The 20,497-nt window shown below is 45.7% G+C and overlaps 1 protein-coding gene across 1 annotated transcript in view; it reads right to left on the bottom strand.

The window, feature by feature from the left end:
• LOC109854418 (E3 ubiquitin-protein ligase MIB1) overlaps positions 1–20,497 on the bottom strand; it is a 353,567-nt gene that overhangs the window by 113,238 nt on the left and 219,832 nt on the right. The window lies entirely within an intron of this gene.

The raw sequence follows: 20,497 nt of genomic DNA, 5'->3' as shown, positions 1-20,497 counted from the left end.
CAGTGAACTACGCGGAGTGCTCACACACATCAGGCGCGTGGCTCACTGACGTGCGCCTGGCTAAAGATCGGCGCTGATTGGCCTGATTTACTCAATAATTACTCCTTTATTATAAATAATAGAAAAAAATGGTTCAGGACTTTCCGACTCAGTTTTATTCCTTCTACCTGCCTACGAGAGATTGTACGGTAATTCTGGGACACCCTGTATATCAACCATCTCGCGTCTAAATATTATGTATCATCCAAAACATATGCAACTAAATATTATATGTGTAGATACTATATTTGTACATAAATAAATGCAAATACATCAATTAAAAGATTAATACAATTTAATAACAAATTAAGTTTATTCCAATGTATAGTAGTAGTATATCTTCAAATAACTATTAGTATTACTTATAATACTTATTATATATATATATATATATATATATATATATCATACGTACATATATGTGTGCACAAAATACAAAAAAAGTACAAAAGAAAACTGAAAGAAAACTGAAAGAAAACTAAAAATTTAAATACTAATATGCAAATCTTTCACGTACTTGACGACGAGACAGGTAGGTACGCGTAAAGTGAATACTAAACGCGCACATTTATCGACACAAATAATAATGTTTGCATACTGATCTACATCAGCTTAAGTCTGTTTGAAATAAAGCGAAAACCAAATATTCGCGCGTTATACAAGAGTAAGTTAAAAAAAAGAAAGAGAAAATTGCAAAAAAAAAGTCTTGATTGATTATCGAAAACTGATTTTACCATTTATATCAGATTGTCTCGCGCTTCGTAATGTTCTCGAGAATTTCTCGCGCGACAGAGGAACGCGAGTATCCAATTTCCACATCTCGTCACGTATTTCTAGTTGTGTTGCATCCCGCATTGGATGTTTCGTCGGCTACATAATTACTTTGCGGGGCCACGCTCGCGCCTGAAACGGGGAAGTTTCCAAGGACGAGAAACGGGCGAGGACGAGGCGGGCGCGAGCAGAGAGGATGTTGAGGAAGTTCGCTGATGATTTTCCGGAGAACGTAATCAGGCGATCTGCAGGCACGCGGGCGTCGTTCGTATCGATAAAACGACCGCGGAGGAGAAAGCCTACCCTCTCTCGGGGAGATGTGTGTGCGTTATGTGAAAATAGAAACGCGGCGACTCACAAACGTGCGGCAACAATACGGCCACGACCATCGAGCGGATCCTAATGACGTTGCCGGCTTTACCTCGGGATAACCGTAATGGTTTTATACGTTTCACTTATACACCTTCGCTCCCGTGATTTAAGCTTCAGAGGCTCTTTCAGTTTGCGTTCTCGCGCTGTGTCGCAATGGCGATAAAAAACAGCTATTTTTTACTCGTTACTGCTATTCTTCTCTTGTCGGCTTGTGCCGCAAATGGAAATTGTCAATTATAGAGAAATTAAAAAACGTAGGAAAGACGAAGACGCTGGTTAATTAATCTCTTTGTCGTGAGAAAGAAAGAAAGAGAGAAAGAAAGAAAGAGAGAGAGAGAGAGAGAGAGAGAGAGAGAGAGAGAGAAAGAGCTGCTTGTAAAAGACTTTGCGCCTAACCGCGTCGCGAATGAATTTTTCCCGCTGTCGCGACGAGAAAGGAACGCAGCTGGCCCGTTGCGCTCGGCGCGGCGCAAAAAAGCGACGCGCAAGAAGCGCCGGCAACAACTGTCGACCATTGTATCCGCATTAGGTGACTGCCGACGCCTCCAGAAACGTCGGACGGCGGTTGGCGTTGGAGGATAGCTGAGTCGTATTTCATAGCTCGTTCGGTCTTTTCTGCGAGAACTACCAACACTCCACCCGTCACAACCACCCCTTTTCCTCTCCGCCACCTTGAAGAAAACGCCGCTTCATCTCGCGTATTTCCTCACTCTTCCCCGAGACGCACCTGCTCCACCGTTACGGCGTCTCTTCTCGAAAGATCGTGCACCGCGAGGCGGAAACGTAAGAAAGCGCGTCTCGACTACGCCGCGTCACACCGAAGAAGAGGATGTCTCGGAAAATGCTGCGAGAAAGCAACTCGATTGTTGAATATTTCGACAGTGACTTATTAATTGCGCCGCGTCTACATCACGCTCTCAGACTGGCAATTCTACAAAATGGAAAACGTTCAATCTGAACGTTAAAACTTTTAACGCTTGAGTTTCACAAGATCGCTTTTGGGAGCAGCACTTGTATTCGATCGGAGATGCGAGAATCGCATTTACACCGAGCCAATACATATCGGCGCTAGAATAATCTGGTAGGTTGAAATTTGCAAGTGTTGAATAAAAAAAAAATTGACACTACGTTAACTGTAAATTCTACACATCAGCAAACTTTGCGATTTGTTGTGTACAATTGTGTGTTGTTTGCGTCCACTTGCTTGTAAATTGCTGTCGAGCGCACGTTATCGCATTACCGACTTCTATTTGCTTTCTATTAGAGCTCGGGTTTGTAATTACACACGGCGCGTAAGACTTTTCGATTATTCAACACGTATCCGACTGAGAGTCAAATCAAGCATCGAAAAAACGAAAAAAGATAAAAGAAAAAAAAACAAAAAAACAAGAGGATCCTCTTTAATTTCGTCGCAAGTTAGACTAACGACGACTGGACACGCTCCGATTACAACGTTTGACTTGCCGAAGCTGCCGAGTAAACCGGCCGGACGAATCGTTCTAATGAGAACCGAGCGTGAAAGCGCGCGGGACGACGACGACGACGACGACGACGACCGACGTAGCGAGATAGCGGGGACGGTGAAACGAGAAACGCAAAAAAAGAGGGAGTCGAACAAAGTAGGTGTACGAGAGTAGGCGACTCTCTCCAGGGAGAGGAGAGGGATTGAGAAAAGAGAAGAGAAGGAAAAAGAGTGCGAGAGAAAGAGAGGGGAAAAAAGTAATTAATTTCGTCACGCCCGATTCTATTTGCTCGGCGTCGCTTCCAATCCCCGCATATCTGTCAACGTGCGTCCGCCAAATTATTCGATGCGGCCGCGGTAAAAGCGTTCCCGTTCCGCACGCGGCGAAATTAAAGTCGGAGCTCGACCGGATTTAATAGCTCGGCCGATTGTCGCGAGTCGACGCGATACGGGGTATTTGGCCGCGGAATACATCTAAATTCAATTAAACCGCTTCTTTGCGAAGCACTCTCTCGATATTTCAATTTTAAATAACTCGCTCGCGCACGCAGAGTTTGGCCTGCTTTCAAGCTTTCGATCTGTTGGAAAGTTGGTTCTCTCATCGCGCGCCGATTTGATCGATGGACGGGCGATCGCGCGCGTGTTTTTATCATATCGTCAAGTCTTAATGAAAGGATAATAATCGCACAACGATTGAAAATTACCCCAAGTGTTTTTTTTCCAACCCTCTTTTGTTTGATATTATTTAAAACCCCAAAACCGTAAAAAGAGTCTAGATCTCTTTTTAAGCGGGAATAAAAATATACTAATAGCTCTGTGGGGGGGGGGGGGGTGATAACTGTGCTCATCGTTATGCGCATTTAGATGTGTAGTTTGTTACACGGATTTAACAACGCCGGGCAACGGGGAACAGAATATACGCAGTAGTAATTACCGGTTGCCTTTTGGATTTGGCGGATTAGCTCGCGTCGGGGGAGGTTGACTGTTGTCGGATCTGCTGAAAAATTAAACGCGAATTGCGTTAATTGGCCGATCGATCGCTGTTATCGTGTTTCCAGAAATGGATTTCGTTTTGCCGAAGCTAAGTCTCGAAAGAATTGATCACCCGCTCGTCGTCGGGGCAACCGAAAACTCGGACTTAACGATCATTGAGAACGCCGTTAAGACGTTTAAAAAAAGAACGGCCGGGGGGATAAACCGCCGCTGGACCGGAACGAGCGCGTTCATTTAGATTAGCAATCTTAATACAGCAGTTATCTCCCCTCTTCTTTTTCTTTCCCCGTCGTCTTCGTTTTTTTTTTTTTCCGCCTTGGGTTTTTGTCGCGCGAGCGTTTCCTTCGTTCCTCTCCTCCGAGGCGGAATGGCGGCCTATCTAGATAAGGCGCCGACTCGCTCTGATTTTTCTCGTCTTAAAAGAGAGAAAGAGAAAGAGAGAGAGAGAGAGAGAGAGAGCCCTAGTGCATTTTCGGAATACTCTCCTTCTTCTCTTCTCCCGACTCTCTCTCTCTCTCTCTCCGTTTGAGTGGCCGCGGAAACGGCATCGGGGGTTTTCGTCTGTGCGAAATATTTCGAACTCTCAGCCCTGCCCGCGTGTGCGAGCTTCTCTCTCAGCACAACGGTGTTTAGTTTTATCCATTTTCGGAATTCGCCTCGCGCACAATTTCCGGAAATCTCTTTAGCTTCTCTCCCTTCATTTTCTTCGTATCTGTCAGAGACACGAGGAAGAACCGGGAGGACGGGAGAAGACACGCTCTCCGAATCTTTTCTCGGAAATTCGGACTGCCCTCGGTGGAAAAGATTTTCTTAGACGGGAAAACGTCGTAAACCCCGTGTCCTTCTTACGCTTTCTTGATTCGTTCTCTCTCCTGATGTCTTTCTTTCGGGAATTAAAGCGTACGCGAAATAGCGCACGAAAAATGGATCTGGAAGATGTTTCTTACAACGTTGCTTAAATTGAAACCACTCACGGTTTGCTCACAGTTCGGTGATTCGACCTACCTTGCCTCGTATCTATCTGACTGCACTTTCAAGAGACACGTCGACATTAGAGCAAGTCTCCCCTCATTCGTTCAAACGTTCCTCTCCGACTGAATTCCCAAGAATACCAAAGAGCGAGAGAGGTGACGGTGTCGCGATTCCGTTGAAAATCTCGCGAGCGTGAAATTTCGTCGGCTTAAAATTTAGAATTTTCATCGCGCGCGCTGCACCGTCTCGAAGAAATTCTCTCTCTCTCTCTCCCTCCCTCTCTCTCTCTCTCTCTCTCTCTTTCTCTCTCTTTAGCGAGCAAAATCTTCCTTGGGTAGTGTTCTAATTCCCACGCCACCATATCGTCCTCTTGCAACATTCTCCCACAGAAACGGCTTTGCAAGACGGATGCATACGATTTTCCAAGTTTTTAACTCTTTCGGATTCTACTCGCCTACGTAGAAAGAAAAAGAAATTTTCTGAAGTTTTCATAAGTTCTCTCTCTCTCTCCCTCTCTCTCTTGCTCTCTAAATGTTTGTGGAATTCCTCAAGAATTTCTTGAACGAAAAAAACTCAAGCAGTGGGAAGAAAAAAAAACCGCATTTAGTAAGCTACACGAAGTAGCGTGTTAACCAAAATTATTCTTTCTTTTCAAGAGCGACTCTCAGACAAATTAACTCATTCCCTGCGCTAATTTTTCTGTTCTTTTTGAAAACGCGCGTTCTCTCGCACGTGCGGGAATAAAAGTTACAGAAGACGCGGGGAATACCAAGATCCTGTCGTCGGGGTATCTCTTTTGATCTTCCTCTTCACTTTGAGTCCCTTAATTCGTCCTTTATTCACGTGGCCGTGGATTTTTTTTTTTTTTTTCGTTTTTCCTTTATTTTCGCTACTTTGCCGGCATTAAATTCACAGGTAGGACGGGCGACTTCATTGAATTCGTTTAAACTGTTCTTATCGCTTACATTAGTAAGCACCGACCCCCGATGATACTCCTCTCTCGTTAAATTATTCCCGCCCTGTCTCTCTCCTCACCCGTTCCCGCAAATTCGCCAAAATAGAAAACCACGGGCGCACTATCTCTGATCTTTTAATCCGACTTGATTCCAAATTCTACCTCGCAACGTGTCATCAATTATTTTCCAAGTTCGAGAAAACCTCGAAGGAGTCGACTTGGCGTCCTCTCGCAGCGTCCTCTCGACTCTCTCTCGAATTTATTCCCTCACGGTATACATCGCCGCGAGACCTAAAACTTGGACGCGACCCAAAAGTCTTCCGCTCCAATTTGTTTTTTTTTTTTTTTTTTTTTTTTTTTTTACGGTCCAGTCTTCATTTTATAATACCACGGTCTACTGTCCGTGGAACGTTTCCTCTCGATTTTCCACTGGCGCGAAGTGTCGATAAAAAGCACGCGTTTCCGTACAACGCCTCTCTCAGAATTGACGGCCTAGGCGTTAAAAAGAGCCGCCGAGTCCGTTCCGAATTTTCCGGTGAGCCATTACGAAAACCTGTGTTCTGAAAATCTCGCGCGCCCGGTTTTAAACGTCAGAGTCGGCGATTTGAATCGGTTATGCGACTCGGAGTCGAGTTTGCAGCGAATGGCGCGAAACCAGAGAGAGCTGGTGTATAATATTCGTATCGCGAATGCGCATAATTCTTTCTCCCGTCCGTAAGCATGAGGAAAATCCGTCCTCGACGCGGACCCGCATCTTTTATCGCGCCGCGAAGTCTTCAATTTTATCCGGCGAACGAGGAGCTTTAGGACGAATATCGAATGAACAAATCGCGCCGCGACACGAAGACGCTTCCCGGTATAGGTCGTGCGCGCGCGCGCGCGCGAGTAGCTTCCATTCCGCGCGCGAAAAATAAATTACGGCCGCGGCGGAGAATTATTTGCGAGCTTTGTCGCACTGTCGTCACTCGTAACGTTCAATTTACTCGCCGGCATCAATCTTATTCTACTCTATTCGCCCCGGAGAGACCCGCGATCCCTTCGCTCCTAATCTTGGCGGCCTTAACCATTTCTTTCCACCACGCCCGTTGCCTCCGTCGCCCTTACAGCGGAGCATCGTTCTGCTTCTTTCTTCTTGAGCTCCCTTGACCCTCCATCTATTAGACAATATCGTGTAATCGTGTCAACGTTCTTTTCTTGATTGTCCTAGCGTGGATTTCTCTCGTCGGTTTCCGCGTTGCGTCGCTTCTTCTCTCGTGACCGAGCAAGAGATCCGCCGCCTCAAGCCGCACGAGGAGCAAACTGGAAAAACGCGTTCAAGCGAGTCGATCGTTTCTCATCTCGCGCGAGAAAAAATTAATTAAAAGAAAAACAATAGAAGAGTTACAAAAAAATATGATTGATATATCGCGGCGATGATAAATTTTAATTTATTTTAGCAATTTGCAAAAAAAAAAACTTGTCTCTCAGAAGAAAAGACGGTCCGCAAAATTTCGTTTGCCAATTCCGTCAATCGCTATTCTTTCTCAATAAATTCGACTCGTAATTATCGCGCTTTACCCCTAACGCGGCAAACCGCGGATCAATTTGATTGATTTCTTCGGCGATTTATTTCTCCGAGGTGGAACACGGAAGCGTGGCGGAAAATTATTAATGACGAAAATTTAAAACGCGGAATCAAAGGCGCAAGGCGAAAGATGACGGATCATACCGAGACGTGGGGGATACAAAGTTCTCTCCGGTCGGTCTACTACGGCACAAGCGGACGTACACAGCCGCGTGATGAATCGAGGCCGCCGCGTGACGTTCCCCGAAATTTGTATGCCGGCCACCGGGAGCGAAAAGCGACGCAGTGGTGGGTTGTTTAATAAAATATTTCACGCTGATGAATGGTCGTGCCAGAAGAGCGTCCCTTCAGTCCACACCGAAACCCACGGGAATGTCGTGCAAAAAAAAAACAAAAAAAAAAAAAAAAACGCACCGAGAGATCTACCCTGACGACTCATGAACCGCGAAATTAAGGTCACCGTCAAAACTGGCACGGATTAATTGAGTAATCGTTTGCGGTAAATCAAGATAACTTGATTTAAAAAAAAAAAAAAAAAAAAAAACGCTTTTTGTCGGAAATTATTGTTCTCCCTTTTTGTCAAAGAATATCGCTTCGCATTTTTACTCGAAAAGCTTCCCGCGCGACGGCAATGCACTTCTCGCGAAAGATCGCGTTGCGCCTTTATCGTTTCGCGGCAACTTTCTCGTCCGGCGAAACTTGGACGAAGAAACAAGAATTCCTCAACTACAGTTAAAACAAGCTTTAAAGATTTCAGATGTAGCGTCGTCCCCGTTACATATAACGCGCGGCGCGCGTCGACGAAGCTTTCGAAGAAGAAGGGCGGCGAGAAGGGCCCGATAATGAGATTTCGATTATAATCGCATTTTTGAGCGAACTTCCCGCCGCCGTGGGGGGGAATGGAACGAGAGCGCTATTTTTCTTCGCTTTCCCGTTACTTCGATCGCGGGAGCAGGGGTTCCGTTACACCACCCCCTATCCGTCATTGGCGCGACGTCTGAGGGTATAGTAAATTGTTTCGTTGCGCGCGAGCGAAGAAACAGGGAGGAACGCGCGCCTTCCGTCGAACGATGCAAATGCACTTCCGTCCCGCGTAAACTGCCAACGTAAACAAATACGCGAAATTAAAATTCGCCGGTAAGCGAGCGCGGACAGCGATTGATCGATCATCCACTTTCCATAAACGTTACTTTTTACCGAGCATTAGTCCGGGGCCATCGGGTCGATCAATCACTGTAGTACACGATTAATTTGTCATAGTGAACTGACGAGCATATATAGTTTTGCAAGTTTTACGTGTTCTTTGTAGCGCGTAAGATCACCATCGGGTTTCTGCGAGACGAGGACGCCTGTCGAACGGCGATTATAAATTGTTTGCCGACAATATTGTGATTGTAAATTGAAAACAGAAAATAATAAACGAAGGGGGAGGGGGGAAGTAACCTTCCTTTTCCCCGGCGCGCGACAATTTCCACTTTTGCGTGTCGTCGAACGACGCAACGATTTCTCGCGCGCGATTGTTGGAGATCGTCGAGATCATCGGAAACGATTTCCCCCGCAAGACGATCAATTAATCACCTCCTCGTATGAATGGGATCCATCTAGCCCGAGAAAGGGGGAGCAAGAATTGATGGCCGGGACGTATTCTTCGCTCTTATCCCGCGCTCGCGCGCGCCGCTCCGGATATTTTTCGTCTCTCGCTTCCCGATCCTTCCACTCCGCGCGCGCAAGCCGATAAGGAGCCGCCGTCGGGAGCTACTCGCATCTTTGTATCCGATTAATGGATACGCGCTCGGTTTTCGATCGGTTTCTTCGCACAACCATCGACAATTCGGCTGCGCGTTTTTCCACCGCTGCCCCTCCCCCGCCCCCCCCCCCCTAATGAATAATTTATTAAAAATTCATCATTCCTCCGTCTTTCTTTCTCGCCGAAGCGCGCGCCTCGCTTTGTTGCTTTGCGTTGTACTTACTCGCAAAGCACCCTCTATCGAAACTTCTCGCGGGAATTTGCATTCGCGATGAGACGGCTGAAGTAGCAAAACATCGCGACTTCGTAGAAATTGTTTCTCTCTTTCTCTCTCTCTCTCTCTCTCTCTTTCTCTCGAGTCAAGAGAATCCGGAGGGCCTGAGTTTTCGGTGCGGAGCATCGTGGCAAAAGCCGCGAATAGCGCATTCGATTAAAAGTTTCGCCAAGTGTTGCTATATTGGATATTAGATCGCGTTCCCGCGCGAAACTGAGCTACTTCTCTCTAATATACGCGGCGTATAAAATATTATACAATGTAATTATGTCGTGTTGGAGAAATGTGAAATCGTTGCTCGGCGAAAACTCGGATATAGAAGTTTTTTTTTTTTTTTTTTTTTTTTTTTTTTTTTTTATTTTTTTTTTTTTTTTTTTTTTTTTTTTCGTTTTACCGAAACTCACGGACGCGCGGCTCGCTCGCGAAACTCCCGTAGTTTGCGGAGAGCTGGAAAGAGAATTCTGTCAATATACACAGAGATGCACAGGTTTTTCTTTTGTTTTAACTGCGTTGGCAATTTTGGCTCGCGTTTGCACAATATAAATAAATAGATAAATATAAATAAGCGCTAAATATATATTAAACTGTTTACACAAATGAAATAATATTCTTTTTAATAAATTTCGAACGCGACGTGCGCGCGTGCCCGCGCATAGGCCTAGACACGTAACGTCGTTGCAATTTTACACGCTGTGTAAACAGCGCAAGTACAAATGTTACAAATACTTTTGGACAAAATTATGTTTCGATATATCGCGAAAACAAATTTACATGCAAACCAGTTACATATATATGCGGATGTAATATATTTCGCTGGTTCTATGATGAAAGTAGAGTCGAGTGAATATTAGTTTTGTTATTTCAAGCGCGCTGCCGGTGTGTCTCGCTATTGTGCGCGAGAGGATGTTCCTTCCGACGGTCGAAACTTTCCGAGAATTTGCATTCGTGATGCGCGGAGCGCCATAACGCGGGGAACTCTATCGCGCGGGGAACTAAATTGCGGCCAACAAAACAGCGTGAATCTGCGAAAATTGTTTCTCGTGTGCGCGGGGATGGACCCTCCCTCTCTCTCTCTCTCTCTCTCTCTCCTTCTCTCTCATCTGTGGATGTACACGTGTATACATTGCTGTCGAAAGCGTAGCTGTCTGAAGGTGATAAGAACCTATCTTTCTCAACGAACGAAATCGGGAGAGCGAGAGATTGAGTAACCCTCCTCTCCTCTCCACAACGTGATTCCACTCGGCGCGAAGTTAATACGTTTTTACAGCAATCAATCTTTTAAAAGCAGAGCAGTCTCTTCGTAACGAGAAAGACGCTCGTCCGAAGTTCTCTCTCTCTCTCTTTCTCTCTCTCTCTCTCTCTCTCTCTCTTTCTCTCTCTCTCTCTCTCCGCGACCTAAAACACTCGATTCGACTCGAACGTTTCGAGTGGCGCAAGTTACTCGAGAACGCTCCAACTTTACGAGTCTCTTCTCGAGCTTCGACGGTGCCGCGTCTTGTCACCTTTGCGGCGGTGAAAAACCTCAAAATCAGTACAACTCGACTTTACTCGAGAGCTCGTTTAATCCCAACCCGAGGACGACTCCCTTTCCTGTACATATTTTCCCGACGCGAACGCGACTCTCTGTACGACCGTGGACTCGATTACGTCGGCAAGCGCCGGAAATCTCGGGGATTTTCTAAGTTGTCGCTTTGTGGCGTGTATACTCGAGTACTTTTTTTCGGCCATTGTCGCGTGACAACCGAGCCTCCCATCGGTGGTGCTCCAGTGTCTTTCTCTGTCATTTGGCTCTAATCCTTTAAATATACCGCGCGACAGGTGCGCGCATTGAATTCGAGAATTATGTCGTCACCGACGACGACACACCCGTGTGTCTCAAATCACAAATGTCTTTCATCGTGACACGCAAGCGCGTAGACACGATGAAACTCGCGTGCGCGCGCGTGTCAGTATATTTTCTATGAAATGAGATCAGTGCCAACAACGGTTCGTGAAAAATTCGAGATCGTTTGCGGAAATATAAAAATATACGCGAAAGGAAATAGATTCAGTGGCTCGGGCAATTTCGTGTTATCGTAAATCACATATACTTTCAGGAACATAGCAAGGAAACATTCACGCGCGAAAACGCTTTCACACGTCGACTACGGAATCAAAGAGATATCGATGCCGCGCGTTATATACGAAGCAAATAGCCCGGAACCGGGGAATAGTTTCGCGAGTCGCGCAAAGAATTTCGATCGCGATCGCGAGTAACGCGCGCCTCTCGGCCGCCCTCTAGCGATTTTGCTTGGCGCGTCGGAATCAATCAGATCTCAAGCGAAATATTCTAAGTATGCTCGAAGAAAAGTTAAAGTATCGTCGCACCCCGACCCCGACGCGCGGCGGAGAGGCAACGGTATATCTCGTCTCGTGACGAAGGGCGAGATACGGAAGAAGAAATGGCGAACGATACGCGATTTGAGCGACGAAGGTGGACGAAGCCGGAGAAAGGGGGGAGCGCTCGCGGTAACCAAGATTTACATTTTTCCGCGGAAATAGGTTTTGCGATAAAAGGATTTGGAATAAAATTTAACTCGGCTGGTGCACGGGCCGGCCCCGGGTAGCTAGGTATTTTGATTTAGTAGTCGTTTGAAACTTGGCAAGCTCGTTGGAGTGGGGCCAACATTTTTATGTTATTTCTCCTTTCCTCGCGCGCGCACTCGCCCCCTCTCGCCCGCTCCGTGTGTCGTTACTCGGCCCTTCTCATTTTTTTTCGCTGCTGCGAAACGGTTTACAAGCGGCGGCGACAACGACGACGACGACGACGACGACGACGGCGAGCCGATACGAAAATGTACGATCGGTGACGTTTGTATTTTCGCTTGATCGGAAAACATCAAGTTTACGGATTTTGAGCAGAACTTGTTTCTTTTTTTTTTTTTTTTTATCGATTATTGAACGTTTTAATGCGGTAGTGAATTTTTCACAAAACAAGTCCGAAAAAGTCGCTCGACGAATGTGGCATCCGTGGAACAAAGTACATACATTTATATCGTCGTAAAATGTATGCTCGCAACTCGCCAAGAGTACGTACGCGCGTTGCGTCCCGGTGAGCTTTTTCTCGGTGCGACGCGACAAATCCTTTCCCGCGGGCGAGAACATATAAGGATAAACTTCTTGTATATATATATATATATATATATATATATATATATATATATATATATATATATATATATATATATATATGTGTATATATCGTGTGGCGCGTGAGCAAGAGTCTGCATGTAGCCATTACGGCGCTTTACGAGGAGGCGCGGGATTGAGATACGCGGACACGTAAGACAGAGTCCCGGGCCTTCTCTTTTATCTCGGTTTAGTTAAAATCATGGTACGTGACGGCGAATGGCGATTCGCGTGACGTCGGGTCATTTGAACGCGCGCGTACAAACGGAACGCCCCTAACTCCGCTTCCCTCGCGTGCGGTACAGGCGAGAGAGAAAACGAGGATCGACGCCGTTCTCCGCGAAACGATCCGGTGGCGAGCCATTAAAGGATCAGAACCACGTCCGTCCTTCCACGACCAGATACGCCCGGCGAATGCGGGCACACGTGGAGGTCAGTTTTGGCACGATTGCATCGACAATGAATGCAAATGGCGCGAGAAATCGGAGGCCGAAGAAGCGGACGTAAATTTCGAGATTAATCGCGTCGCCGATATTATACGAAATCTCGAAGTCCGATTGTTGAGCAAACGTGTTAGGCAAATGCGCGAGCGGCGAGCGAATACTCCCGATAATTTCGAACCGACGACGAGCAAAAAAGAATTATATCAACAATTCTGTGCTTACTAACTATATATAATGGCAGCTTACTGAATGTATAACCATCACGAGTGCGCCAATGTCTCTTCCTCTCTCGATATAATCTATGAGATGAGCGCCAGAAGAAATCGACGATCGCGCGTTGGGCGTCACTTCACTCAACATCCTTAAACACCCTTGCGAGCCCTTAATAAAAAAAAACTATATACAGTCGAGCTCGTCGTCGCTCTCGACTGTGCTCTCTCTCGGGGTGAAAGAACGAGGTCCGCGCCCGCCCGTGTGTCTGCAGGGTACGCTGCGTGCTCTGCTGGCCGGCTCGGGGAGAGGACACAAGGAGAAAGATCGGGGATGGTTTACCGGCGGCGAAAGCGACGGCGTCGACGACCACGCTGCTAGTGGTGGAGGACGGGTTTACGCTTGCGGCGAGCTCAAAGTGTTCAGGGACACGAGGCGTCCCGTATTTCAGGCTCTCTGGGCAGGCCAAGGGAGCCTGCGCACCAACCGATAGGCGTCGGCTGGGGGAGGAGGGAGAGGGTTCGTCGGGACAGAGGCTTAACTCAGACCAACAGTGCGACGTCGCCCGTCGCTGCCAACGCACAAACTACGTCGGCGATCGTCACTCGTCGCCCAATTGCTTGCTCTCTCCGAGACTCGCTCGCGAGAAGAGACTCGCCTGTCTGTCGAAGAGATTTCCATGAGTCCGATATCCTTTCATTCTTTCTCAGAACTCGAGATCCGCAATATACTTCGGGGGTGTAGACGCACAAAGTCCGGCGTCGTTTCGGCGTCGACTGCTACGTACATGTTGCAGGTCAGATTATCGGAGAAGAGAATCTCTCTCGCAGCGCCCGCCGGCTGCAGATGTGGGTAATTAGGGAGTTGGTTGTTTACACCGAAGCGCTTTGTCGACGTGTACAGCGCGGCGCGCCCGTGCCGCGGAAAGGAGGCGGCTTGAGCAAAGTTTAAATTCCGTTAGGAACGTTTAACGATCCTTCCCGAGTTGAGGCGCACGGCACATCGCGCGAGATCCCTCGTCGGATAGACGTTTGCCAGGTGTTAACGTTAATTGCGATTGCGTACGCGTTATGAACGTGCCTTCGTGCTCGGAAAGCGCGATATACACTCTCGCGCTTCCCGAGAGCTAGCGCGGAAGGGTGCGTATCGCGCGGTCTGATCAAACACAATCCGCGCAAACACAATAGTCAGAGAAATACGATACGGAGGAACGTTACCGCTATCTCCGCGCGCGCGCGCGTGCGGACGTGGATTTTCTTAGAAAACAGACAGGGCCAGAGCAGACGTATTTTAATAAACTCAAGAGAACGGGCGGGGGAAAGAGAGAGACGAAAGGTAATCAACTATCTGTTATTTATATAACTCACTTTTCTTACATTAATTACACACTTCATCGCGCTGTATATCCAATATAAATATTTTCTTCGTCTCTAGTTCGTCTCGTATAAATTAATTAAAGTTAATTTAATTCGAGGAAAGAGTATACATATATATGTCAACAACCAGCCGTGGTTAAAATCAACTAACTGAATACATACAGACAAAACAGACGTCCGATATACATATGTATATATATACATATACATATACATATATATATATATATATATATCCGAACGGCGCGGTCGGGAAATAGCGCGCGTAACGAATAAAGCTCCCCCGTATTACCATAATGACGCGGAAAAGGCAGAAACGTTGCGCATCAGTGGTGCTTGACTCGCGTCGCTCCATTCCGTTCCCACGCATCGATGCAGTTACAGAGCCATTACGGTGTTTTATAGAGTACTTTTATCAGAGCCAGCTGGGGGGCCCCGAACGACCGAAGGGACGACGGCGGCAGTAGTAACCCGAACGCTGTGGTCAGACGCGCGGTCCGCTGATGGAGCGTGGCTACACGTTGATCGACGTTTAACCGCTCTTTGGATTAGAAATCCACCGGTGTTTCTGGATTAGAATCACCGGTGTAATAATATATTTTTATATTAATATATTTCGATGAGAATCTCTCTCGCGCGCACGCGCGCGTATCTTCGCGCTCTCTCATTAGCAGCTGCACAATTAGGAAAATCGCTTGAGCTCAAACAGACTGGGATGCAAATTACATTTGCAAACGCGAAAGAACACGATGACGCGCGCGCGCGCGTGCAAGAGAGAGAGAGAGAGAGAGAGAGATTCTATTTCGCCGCGATACGATCGGTTGTAGTGGCGATTAATATTCTATCTTAATGGAACGTGTATACACTCTCGCGCGCGCGATGTTCGGAGAGTGCTTGAAATTTCGAGGCGAATTGAGTAATTCCGGAAATCGGATTTGAAGAGTGTCGGCCCGGTGTCGGCCGTTATCAGCCTATTCTATAAAATTTCGATCGGTCTTTACGACGATCGTTAAAAGCGATGCAGGGAGCGAAGTCAACGGTCGGAGGTGAAACTTCGCCGAACCGAGGTCAATCCGGATCCGCGATCAAAGACGACGACGATGTCCGTTCGTGACGAGCACCGATAATGATAGGAGCCGGAGTTTTCCTCGGCCTTTGAACCTTATAAAGCGCGCGCCAATAAAATCCGGTTCGTATACGACCGATTCGTACATAAGCCGCGGAAACGGGCGCGCTCACTAATCGCACAACTCTCGGAAGTTCTTGGATACGTATATACATAGCACATGATATTATTATGGATTACACGGTTTTTTGTATTCGCGTGTATTTCGCAATAAAATTACTATATGAATTGGTTAGACTCTCCGCGTCTCTCTCTCTCTCTCTCTCTCTTTCTCTCTCTCTCTCTCTTGCTTATAACATGCGTTAGCGCAACTAATCGTAGATAATCGCCAGTTCATTTCGAATTATTCAAGAATTATACGTCGGCTTTAATCGGCAAACGGATGAAGCTGCTATCGGCGCAAACAATGCGCGTCGAGTATTTATTGCGGCGGCTAATACCGGTTTATTGGGATGTAAAATGAGGCGACTTCGTCGTGCTGACACGCTCGCTTTGCTCCCGCTCGAGTTCACTGACGTCTAATGGCACAATAGAATGCATTACGTCTCGCCGAATAGGCGAGAAGAGAGTTTACGAACTATCTCTCTCACTCTCTTTCTCTTCCTCTGTTACTAATTATTTTCTAACTTTGTAGTTACGAAAAACACGTTGATGTCTCTTTAAATTTAATTAGAAAAATATTGTAATAACAGCTCCGTAATTGCATTTTTTTTTTCCTCAAAAGAAAATGCAAACACCTGAGAACTTGAGGCGCAACGTGGCTGTGTAGCGAAAAGATCTATTTCGTTAATTACTACACATTAATTTGATTAATGTTCCAGATATATGCCAAGATATTTTTAACAGCGTTATATAAAACTTATTTGTATACAACGATCCTGTGCAAAAGATCGGAACGCTTTTCTGTAAAAATGAAGAAATATAATCACGCGAATTCCTTCTTCACGGCAGACCTGCTTTTGCACTTCGTGTGTTATCATACGACTTAATTTTCGCTTTGGCGAATCGCATAGACGAGTGATCTTGGAATTACCAAACGATGCGGCTGTTTTTAATGATAAATAAACTATGATTCGTTTTCGGCGCGCTTAATGCTATCGCCGGAGGCCGTAACAGCAACACGCTGATTCAGTTTTCGGCCAAATAGTTACCATTACTGCTGAATATGTAAACGAACACGGCACACAACTGCCGAGAGAGTCTATTTAAATAAATTCTACATGAGGTAAACGAGATACTGTTAATTCGGCATAATATTACGTATTTTATTTTCAAAAATAATAAATCCGCGTCGGATAATTAGTTAAATAAATCAATCATCGTCGATTTCAGTCGCACGCGCGTTCGCAAATATCTTTTCCAAAAAGTTGTGGCGAGAAAAAGAAAGTGAAGGAAAATAAAACGTTTTTGTTATTTCTACCAGAAAAAGCGTGTGTAAATAATCACAATCAGTTCTCTCGATATTCATTGTTGCCGCTTTTATCTCGAACGCTGATTGAACGTTTCTCGGATGTGTTTCTCGATTCATGTTGTGCAAATCAAGAGGCGCGGTGGTGCCTCTTATACGCAAAATTCATGCGATTGATAAGTGAAGAAGATTTTCACACAGAGCACTCTATCTCAAGAACGACTGAAATCAATCAATTTCGTTTTAGTTTCAATCGCAGAACAAAACACTAAAAACAAAAGTATTTTTGCGTTTTTTTTTTGTTTGTGCTTCCAATTTGGAGATATGCGACGATAAAGTTTCGAAAGAGAAAAATTCACGTTTGCAGAAACGTTATTATTATTCCAATAAAAAGAAAGGGAGAAGGCAATGACGAGCTGTATACCTGATGTTCGGATAAAATTCTTTTTTATTCAGAGATTTGACAAACACGTTTCGATCCACTATAGGATCTTCTTCAGTGTCTGTGCACACACTATTACAAAGGAATTCCTTTCTAATTGACTAAAGTCACGTGACTTTAATCACGTGTTGTTTTACCACTCTTCCCTCTTACTATTTTTTGATTTCGATTTTCATGCGTTATTTCTGACATCTCTTTAATGTGTATTATATGGTTTGCAAGACGTATATAGTAGCTGTCGTTGCGGCGACAGGTTGTGTTCACTTACACAACGCGTTAAAATAAAAACAATAATAGCGTGCGCGGTAGCGCGCCCCTGTGTTTTGCTGGTCTATTTAAAAAAACAATTAGTTCGACGTGCGAAACAGACGCGATAAATATTTTTGTTACATTCTCGCGAATATACGTGTAAAATAATTCACTCATTTATTTTGATTAAAGTTAAGATCAAATACTGGCCGAGTTGTAAGTGAAATGAGAAACTTGTAGTGTGATTGTGTATATATATGTATATATATATTGTGTGATTGTGTATATATATATGTATATATACAGTTTCTGGAATTCGCGACCGTGGAAATGTCAGGAGAGAGAGAGAGAAGTATAGTTTATTTAGTCAACACACTCTCTCGCGCTCGTCTTTCCTAACTTACGGCGGCTGTAAACGACGCGTACGGTATGTTTGACGTTTTGGATGCATTTATGGAAACAGAAATGCAACAACATCGACATCGAGTTGCGACAGCGGAGCTCCGGTAAAAGCGAACTGCATTCGGCACATGCGACTTGTTCGCGATGCGTTTTGCGAGTCACATCCTGCTGGAAAGCACTCGTGGCGTTTCCTATCTGTATATATGCGCGTTATGTGTAACACAGTACCCGAACCGCTATAAAGCAACATGAATGTCTACGTTCTTTAAAATATTTTCACGTGAGGCAGAAGAAAAAAAAAAAAAAAAAAAAACGAAATACGCGAAAAATATTATATTCGATGCTTTTCCATCAATACTTTATCTTTATTTAAAAAATGAAGCTGCATTTTTTACGTGCGCGCGCAATGTCGTCTAACGACGTAACAACTAATTGATCCGTCCTGAGTTGTTTGGCGATTACACGCCTGATATCAGAGTAACGTATGTTCGATACGACGCAAATAGCGTCGTACTTGCGGACTGACACACGTACGTACGCGGCTTCTCCTTCAGACTCACTCTCTCTCTCTCTCTCCCCCCTCTCTCTCTCTCTCTCTCCTTCCCTCTCTCTCTCTCTCTCTCCCTTGCGTCGCGACGCCAACAAATTGTATATCTGGCTTGACATCCTGGCGGGAGGATGTGGATGCAAGGTTGACACGGAGTTACAAGCTGCCGGACACAAATGGGCTCCGCTGGCGCGCTTGTCGTGTCTCCGCACGAGAGTACATCCAGGCGGAGCGCCGTTATGCACCCTCGGCGCATCAGGTTCTATCTATTTAGCGGGCAGCGATGCGGGCAGAGTAGCATATGTATGTATATGAGTCAATTAGCATACAAAACAGTTGCATTTACGGCGATATTAGATACGCGGAGCCGTGTCGCGGAGATCGCGCCCGCTCTCTCTCTATCTCTCGCTCTCTCTCTCTTGCCGCTTTTATTTATAAAGTCAATCTCACGAAACATCACACACCCCGCGCGTATCCTTCCTTACGATTACGTATTCGATCGCAAACGAGAATTGCATCATCGCGCAAGGCCGAGATAGAGAGAGAGAGAGAGAGAGAGAGTGCAATGCGGTATTCGCCGGCGTCAAGTGTCTACGATATACTGTTACACCGAGATACGGATAATATTGCACAAAGAGATTTTATTTCAAAGCAAAGAAAGGGTTAATTCGGTTTAATCTGCCAGTTTTCTATTGTCGTGTATGTATGTTTGTATTGTTTAAAACACTATAGGTTTTTAGTGAGCGCGTCCTTTTTTGTTTGAGATAAAAATCCGTTTTTTTTGTTTTTTGTCATTGAGATTACTTCCTTTGAATGTTTTCTGAAGTAAAGATTGACGGTGTATAATCACATCGCTTGTCCGGGTGTGGGGCACGTGCAAAATTAACGACCGTTCCATCGTCTGTGAGAATGACGGTTGTGAAATTCTTGGTCGCGTTCTCGCTCTCTCGCTCTGAATGACTTTCGTAGACCGAGCGTGATCGACTGCTCGCAAACTTAGCTCATTATATTATGGGGATAACGAGGTAAACTAATTGTGCCGCCGCGCGCGATGCGAAACTTCTGAATCAAATTAAATCGGCGGAATCCATAATTTTCCGAAAGCGAACGATGGGGAAAAGAAGAAAGGGAAGAGAGAGAGAGAGAGAGAAAGAGATAGAGAGAAAGAGAGCGACACAAAGTGGAGCGAGCTCGTGCGCGGACTCGCAAATTCAACGCGGCGTTGACACGCTTGGCATCGTGTAATTGCGAATACCTATACGATAGCGCGTTTCGCGCCAAGAATCGCGCGCGAAAGACGATAACTGCCTATACCAACGGCCGCCGATAGCTAGACGGTAATAATAAATCTGGTAATTGGAAGCCGATGCGCGCGCGTTAATTGGACGGCGAACGGATTTGCCGCACTTGGAGGAGAACAATGCGCCGAATGCCGGGATACTATCGTGGCACGAGTAGTATTTCGAGCGTGTCAAGCCGATATATATCGAAGTTTACAGTTTCGTTGAAACAACACGCTGTATATGAAAACAACCGCGCGGTCAAATAGGATTTAAACAACGCTTAGATAGCGCGCGCGATCTGATTTCGCGCATCCGGACTTTATTCGTAACATTATCGCCCGACGGAAAACTGTCAGCCGACACATTGGTATCTATCGGGTTGCGGGTCGACCGGCTTGTAACGCGATCTTCTAAAGGGGATGTACGACGACGAATGGACACACAGCTCGAAAAGGGCGCACCGCGCGCACATCGGGATCGATCGCGCGACATGGCGAAACAACAAAATCAAGCTGCTCAGTTTTGCGAGCGACTTAACGAGGTCGAAATTACACGAAGATTAAATTGAGGATATAAAAAAAAGGAGAGAAGAGAGAGAAGAGTTGATGAGTTCGGAAAAAAAAAAAAAAAAAAAAAAAAAAAAAAAAAACGTTCAAACAAGCTACATCAACTAGTGTAAGAAAAACAAAGTTGT

Source organism: Pseudomyrmex gracilis, unplaced genomic scaffold (genome assembly GCF_002006095.1).
Source record: "Pseudomyrmex gracilis isolate BER0280 unplaced genomic scaffold, ASM200609v1 scaffold_65, whole genome shotgun sequence".
Classification (NCBI taxonomy): domain Eukaryota; kingdom Metazoa; phylum Arthropoda; class Insecta; order Hymenoptera; family Formicidae; genus Pseudomyrmex; species Pseudomyrmex gracilis.
Note: the sequence above shows the minus strand (reverse complement) of the source record. Positions and strands in the feature narration are given on the sequence as shown.